An 8275-nucleotide genomic window follows, 5' to 3' on the forward strand; every position below is an offset into this window, starting at 1 on the left:
CATAAAAAATGATGAGTTCATGTCCTTTGTAGGGACATGGATGCAGCTGGAAACCATCATTCTCAGCAAACTATTGCAAGAACAGAAAACCAAACACCACACGTTCTCACTCATAGGTGGAAACTGAACAATGAGATCACTTGGACACAGGAAGGGGATCATCACACACAAGGTCCTGTTGTGGGGGGCTTGGGGGGAAGGATGGCATTGGGAGATATACCTAATGTAAATGATGAGTTAATGGGTGCAGCACACCAACATGGCACACGTATACATATGCGACAAACCTGCACGTTGTGCATATGTACCCTAGAACTTGAAGAAAAAAAAAAAAAAAGCAACCAACCAAAGGGGGAAAAAAGCTACCTATGAAGAAATGACAATCACATGACATCATATTTCATATTAGCAACAACAGATGCCAGCATTGTATCTCCAAAGGGCAGTGGGAATCTAGCTATCAAGCTAGTATTTTGAACCTAAATCATCTATCCCTATGTTGTTCCATATGAAGTATTGTAGTCACTGGTCAAATGTGACTATTGAGCCCCTGCAGTGTAGTTAGTCTGAATTGAGATGAACTGTAAGTATAAAATACACTCTGGATTTCAAAGGCTTATTGTGAAAAGAATGTGAAATATCTTGTTAATAATATTTTATATTGATTACATGTCAAAATGGTGACAGTTTGGATATATTGGGTTACATATAATATATTAAGTTTACCCATTTTTGCTTTTTTACTTTTAAAATCACCCCCAATGATCTCCATTCATTCACTTAATGACATTTGCCACCTTCCTCCAACCTCAGGCTATTTGCAAATTGAAAATAATCTCTTAATTAACTCCTTGGCTACTTTGTACTTTTAGCATTTCCTTGGTTTCAAAGTATACATTTATTTGTAGAATCGTTTTATCCACATCTGTCTCCTAACTAAAATAAATGTAAACTCCATAAAGGCAGAAATGATACCTGTCATAGCCACTACTGTGTGCTCAGCCCCTAGCACAGAGTGGATCCAGGTCTCTCTGTCTTCGCTGTAATTAAGAGTATGTGCTTCAGCATCCGATGGCATGATTTTGAATCTGTCTCCACTGGGGCCATCTATTTGACCTGAAGGCACGTCATCTGACTTTTCTGAGCTTTGATTTCCTTTGTTTCAAAAAGACCATTTTCCTGCTCTTTAAGATTTTAATGAAATGATGAGTGATACAGCCCATAGGTTGTCTCCTTCCCTCTGATGCTTTTTAATATATGCCTGGGACTTAATTTATAAAGTGAGTGGCAACAAGGAGTGGTCAATGCCTTTGAAGGAAAAGTTTAGTGTTATTCACAGCTTCCCTGGAAATGAGACATAGCACACTGTGCAGGGTCATGTGGGGAGACACCAGAGTCACTGAGGAGGGAGGAGGCAGGGGAAGGCATGGCCACAGCTGCTACTGGGGTTTCTGTGGGAAACCCAGAGCAGGGTAAACAGCTTCAGATTGGCCAGTTTGAATAAATCTGGACATAAAGCTGCCCCTAGGTATCTGGTCCCTGGCCCTGGGTTGATGTAGGGCAGGGAAATATTGGCTTGGTACATGAGAGTTCAGTGAAGAAGGTGGCTGGGGTATGGCTATGGATCAGTGGTAAGCATTTGAAAGGCAGGCTCAGAGATAAGCCATTTACAATTTCCAGGAATTAACTAACCCTGTGCAGGGCAGCTTCTCCCCAGTCAGCAATGCACCCAAGATGTCAGGGCATTATAAAATTAAACACACACACACACACACACAATCAGTACACTTTTGAGCCACTGTTGTCTTTCCAAAGAGTAACAACTTGCATGTCACAGTGGCCACTCCCTTGTTCTGTACACAATTCTGCTTATTTAGGCTTCTTCCACTTGCCCTGAGAGACGACTTGTTGCTAAACCACATTTACCTACTTTCCAAAAACCACCAAGCTAATTGCCACAGTTCTGCCATAATTCTGGTCTTAGTGCTAGAGCACTCCCCAGCTTAGCCTGTCCCAGTTTCCAGGAGATGCTAGACTAAATTATTGTTAACTATTCTGCAAGCTCAAGGAAATGCTATTAAACATGCCAAAAAAGAAAGAAAGGGCCGGGTACGGTGGCTCATGCCTGTAACCCCAGGAATTTGGGAGGCCAAGGTGGGTGGATCACCTGAGGTCAGGAGTTCAAGACCAGCCTGGCCAACATGGGGAAACCCCTTCTCTACTAAAAAATACAAAAATTAGCCAGGTATGGTGGCACATGCCTGTAATCCCAGCTACTTGGGAGGCTGAGGCAGAAGAATTACTTGAACCCGGGAGGTGGAGGTTGCAGTGAGCCAAGACTGTGCCATTGCACTCCAGTCTGGGCAATGGAGCAAGACCCTGCCAAGAAAGAAAGAAAAAAGAAAAGAGAAAAGAAAATTTTTCCCATTGTAAGTTACAGAAATTACTCACGGTGGCTTGGGCAGAAAAGAATTTATTATAAGGATACAGAAGTATCTCAGGAACCCACAGGCAGCTGACCTGAGGAGGGAACTGGATTGGGGATGCCATGCAGATACTCTTTAACTTTCATTCCTCTTCGCTCATCTGCTCTGTTCTTCAGACTGATGTTCTCTATTGCTTCACTGCACATTGTGGACCACTGCACATTGTCCACCACTGCAGCTGACTGGCCCAGTTTGGGTGAGATACTCATCTCTAGTCTAATCAACTGTTGCTGGGGGTGGCAGGGGTGGCAAGGAAATTATAAGCCAAACAGACAAAGACGATCACAGTGGTAGAATAGTTTGGAAGGTTAAAATGTTGGCTAAACAGTTTCTCAGGGCACAAAACTAGTATGCATTATACATTTTTAAGACAGTGATATAGTATATAGTATTAACCAAACTTTTGGAAATTCAAACATCTTTTTTTCCAATGATTCATTAAATGTTAGGGAACTAGCATCCTACAGAATACAATTGCCAAAGGTCAGAGGTTGTGGCATATTTTTGATTTTCCAAAGTGCTTTACCACATCGCAGAAGATCAAAAGATGAGATTTCTTGACATTCTGTGTGTATATCTTATATAATCGTTGGGTAGATGGGGGCATTGAAGGTTAAGGGTACTTCATGAGAACAGACATAAGAAGAAAGTGGGAACTCTGAAGTCCCTGACTAAAGTAGAATCATCAAAATTTGAGCAGCACCAATCCTCATACCCAGGTGTCTCATCTTAGAAGCTCCAGAAAAGCTGATTGACTGGCCCAAGGTCACACGGCAAGTTAGTAGCAAAGTTGAAACCAGAACCATAGCATGATGAGTACCATTGTTAACAGCAGGCCAACCTTGGATGTATTCAAGGTAGAGATTTGACTTTTCAAATATTTGCAAAGCCTGCTTTGAGCTAATTGGTACTGTAGGAGTGCCTGGATTTTATGATAAGAGGAGCAGGGATTTTGCGTTACAAGTTCAGAGACTGAATCCATGTTTACCAGCCCAAGCTGAGCCTCAAGAGACTCTGAGATCACATTCTTCACTGCCACACTGACATCCACAGAAGCCGCATGTACTCAGAGTGCACTCACACTGGGAGCCTTGTGGAGTGTTTAATCCTTAATTTAAATCCTAATGATTATTCAGCCTATTCGAGAGTTTAACTCAGTCATCAAAGGTGAAGTTGCCTCCGGGTTCTGCATTCAACAAGGCAGGAAATTAGTTTCTTAGCTCCGAATCCAAGTGAAAATAAAGACAAGAAAGTCAGAAACTGACTCTACCTTTGTTCAAATGAACCCCACTAAAAGCTCTACGGAGAGTCGCACATACCGTCTGCAGCCCCAAAGCAAAATATGTCATCCACTGGCACCAAGAGACAAAGCAAGTCCTTCCAGGGGGCTTCAAGAGTTGCTGGCTGATGGCAAAGACCTTGTGCCACCTACCCTCCCCACCCCAGTGCCTGTCTTTACATCCAATGCAGAAAAGGGAGTGACATGGGAAGCCCGTCTTTGGCCATAGTGGAGCAAATAGTTTCCAGTATGAAGACTTTGCTTGGCCCAAAACTTGTGCCACTGACTCTTTTAAAAGTAGACTTACTCCAGGCTACCCTCTTTGGTTCACCTCCCTTTGTATGGGAGCTCTGTTTTCACTCTATTAAATCTTGCAACTGCACACTCTTCTTGTCCGTATTTGTTTCGGCTCAAGCCGAGCTTTTGCTCGCCGTCCACTACTGTTGTTTGCCACCGTCGCAGACCCACCACTGATTTCCATCCCTCCGGATCTGTCAGGGTGTCCACTGTGCTCCTGATCCAGTGAAGCACCCATTGCCACTCCCAATCAGGCTAAAGGCTTGCCACTGTTTCTGCATGGCTAAGTGCCTGGGTTCGTCCTAATAGAGCTGAACACTAGTCACTGGGTTCCACAGTTCTCTTCTGTGACACACGGCTTCTAATAGAGCTATAACACTCACCGCATGGCCCAAGATTCCACTCCTTGGAATCCATGAGGCCAAGAACCCCAGGTCAGAGAACACAAGACTTACCGCCATCTTGGAAGTGGCCCGCCACCATTGGAGCTCTGGGAACAAGAACTCCCAGCAATATTTGGCAACCACGAAGGGACTTCTAAAGCAGTAAGTAATATTGGACCACTTTTGCTTGATATTCTATCCTATCCTTCCTTAGAATTGATGGAAAATACCAGGTACCTGTCAGTCAGTTAAAAACGATTAGTGTCGCCATCGGACTTAAGACTCAGGTGTGAGGCTGTCTGGGGAAGGGCTTTCTAACAATCCCCAACCCTTCTGGGTTGGGAGCATTCATCTGCCTAGAACCAGCTTCTGCTTTCAACTCTCCTAGGGAAGCCAAGGACTGACTAGAGGTAGGAAGCTGTCGTCCTGAACTCCTGGCATTAGCCAGTTGAGATCATGGCGCAGCCAGAAGTCTCTACTCAACAGTTGCCCATGCGTGGGCCCCTACCTTTCCTTCTGACCCATACCTCCTGGGTCCCGACCGCAACTTTCTTGAAAGCGTAGCCCCAAAATTCTCCTTACCACTGAATCTACTTCCTCCGATCCCTGCCTCCTATGTACTAATGGTTCAGACTTTCATTTCCTCTAGCAAGTTGTATCTCCAAAGGGATCTAAGGAAGCTCTACACTGCATCCCTAGGCACCTAGGCTATAAACCCAGGGAGTCTTGTCCCCGGTGTCCCTCGGATTTAGGTACACAGCTCTCAAAATGGGCAGTTATGTGGGACCCATTCCCCACCACCCTTGCCAGGGCCCCAAGTTTGTAAATGGCTAAGAGAGAGAAAGAGAAAGAGAGAGAGAGACAGAGAGGAGAGAGACAGAGACAGAGAGGAGAAAGAGGCAGAGAGACAAAGAGGGAGTCAAAGAGAGAAAGAAAGAGAAAGATAGAAAATGTAAGAAACAGTGTGCCCTGTTCCTTTAAAAGCCAGGGTAAATTTAAAACCTATAATTGATCATTGAAGGTCTTCTCCAGGACCCTGTAACACTCCAATACTACCTTGTTATCAGTGTAAACAAGGGCGTGACCTGAAAACACTGAGACCACTGACAACCTGCTTATACTCTGCTTTCCCGAATACCAGAGGAAGCACAGGGGTTTACAGTCCTGGACCTTAAGGATGCCTTTTTCTGCATCCTTGCACATCTTGACTCTCAATTCTTGTTTGCCTTTGAAGATCCTTTGAACCCAACGTCTCAATTCACCTGAAGTGTTTTACCCCAAGGGTTCAGGGATAGCCCCCATCTATTTGGCCAGGCATTAGCCCAAGACTTTAGCCAGTTCTCATACCTGGACACTCTTGTCCTTTGGTACGTGGATGATTTACTTTTAGCCGCCCGTTCAGAAACCTTGTGCCATCAAGCTACCCAAGCGCTCTTAAATTTCCTCGCCATCTGTGGCTACAAGGTTTCCAAACCAAAGGCTCAGCTCTGCTCACAGCAGGTTACTTAGGGCTAAAATTATCCAAAGGCACCAGGGCCCTCAATGAGGAATGTATCCAGCCTATACTGGCTTATCCTCATCCCAAAATCCTAAAGCAACTAAGAGGGTTCCTTGGCATAACAGGCTTCTGTCAAATACGGATTCCCAGGTACGGCGAAATAGCCAGGCCATTATGTACACTAATTAAGGAAACTCAGAAAGCCAATACCCATTTAGGAAGATGGAAACCTGAAGCAGAAGCGGCTTTTCAGGCCCTAGAGAAGGTCCTAACCCAAGCCCCAATGTTAACCTTGCCAACAGGGCAAGACTGTCTTTATATGTCACAGTCTTGTGACACATGTCACATGTATATGACTGTGTAAGGAGTCCTTACACAGGTCCAAGGGACCATCTTGCAACCCGTGGCATATATGAGTAAAGAAATTGATATAGTGGCAAAGGGTTGGCCTCATTGTTTACGGGTAGTGGAGGCAATAGCAGTCTTAGTATCTAAAGCCATTAAAATAATACAGGGAAGAGATCTTACTGTGTGGACACCTCATGATGCAAACAGCATACTCACTGCTAAAGGAGATTTGTGGCTGTAAGACAACTGTTTACTGAAATATCAGACTTTGTTACTTAAAGGGCTAGTGCTGTGAATGTGCACTTGTGCAACTCTTAACCCAGCCACATTTCTTCCAGACAATGAAGAAAAGATAGAATATAACTGTCAACAAGTAATTACTCAAACCTATGCCACTCGAGGGGACCTTCTAGAGGTTCCCTTGACTGATCCCAACCTCAACTTGTATACTGATGGAAGTTCCTTTGTAGAAAAAGGACTTCGAAAAGCGGGGTATACAGTGGTCAGTGATAATGGAATATTTGAAAGTAATCCCCTCACTCTAGGAACTAGCGCTCAGCTGGCAGGACTAATAGCCCTCACTTGGGCACTAGAATTAGGAGAAGGAAAAAGGGTAAATATATATACAGACTCTATGCTTACCTAGTCCTCCATGCCCATGCAGCAATATGGAGAGAAAGGGAAATCCTAACTTCTGAGGGAACACACACCAAACATCAGGAAGCCATTAGGAGATTATTATTGGCGGTACAGAAACCTAAAGAGGTGGCAGTCTTACACTGCTGGGGTCATCAGAAAGGAAAGGAAAGGAAAGGGAAATAGAAGGGAACCACCAAGCAGATATTAAAGCAAAAAGAGCCACAAGACAGGACCCTCCATTAGAAATGCTTTTAGAAAGAACCCTAGTATGGGATAATCCCCTCCAAGAAACCAAGCCCCAGTACTCAGCAGAAGAAATAGAGTGGGGAACCTCAGGAGGACATAGTTTTCTCCTCTCAGGTTGGCTAGCCACCAAACAAGGGAAAATACTTTCGCCAGCAACTAACCAATGGAAATTACTCAAAACCCCAAACCTTTCACTTAGGCATTGATAGCACCCATAAGATGGCCAAATTGTTATTTACTGGACCAGGTCTTTTCAAAACTATCAAGCAGATAGTCAGGGCCTGTTCAAAAGAAATAATCCCCTGCACTTCAAGCCATACATTTGAATCCCCGTATCTTTAACCTCGTTGTTAAGTTTGTCTCTTCCAGAATCAAAGTTGTAAAGCTACAAATGGTTCCTCAAATGGAGCCCCAGATGTAGTCCATGACTAAAATCTACCGTGGACCCCTGGACCAGCCTGCTAGCCTATGCTCTGATGTTGATGACATCGAAGCCACCCCTCCCGAGAAAATCTCAACTGCACGACCCCTATTGTGTCCCAGTTCAGCAGGAAGCAGTTAAGAGCGGTTGTTGGCCAACCTCCCCAACAGCACTTGGGTTTTCCTGTTGAGAGAGGGGACTGAGAACAGGACTAACTGGATTTCCTAGGTCAACTAAGAATCCCTAAGCCTAGCTGGGAAGGTGACTCCATCCACCTTTAAACATGGGGCTTGCAACTTAGCTCACACCCAGCTAATCAGGTAGTAAAGAGAGCTCACTACAATGCTAATCAGGCAAAAACAGGAGGTAAATAGTCAATCATCTATTGCCTGAGAGCACAGCGGGAGGGACAATGATCAGGATATAAACCCAGGTTTTCGAGCCGGCTACCCTCTTTGGGTCCTCTCCCTCTGTATGGAAGCTGTGTTTTCACTCTATTAAATCTTGCAACTGCACAAAAAAAAAAAAAAAAAATTGCAGGTTTTGTAAAAAATGCCTTCTATTACCTGTGGGAGTAGATCATTTAATGGAACATGCTCGTCAAAATGATGGAACTCAGAATGCTTTTTACCAAGCACCAGTCTTCCAGTTAAGTAGTTTATAGACACATGCACCCAG

This window comes from Colobus angolensis, unplaced genomic scaffold, assembly GCF_000951035.1.
Source record: "Colobus angolensis palliatus isolate OR3802 unplaced genomic scaffold, Cang.pa_1.0 Scaffold264, whole genome shotgun sequence".
NCBI classification, from domain to species: Eukaryota; Metazoa; Chordata; class Mammalia; order Primates; family Cercopithecidae; genus Colobus; species Colobus angolensis.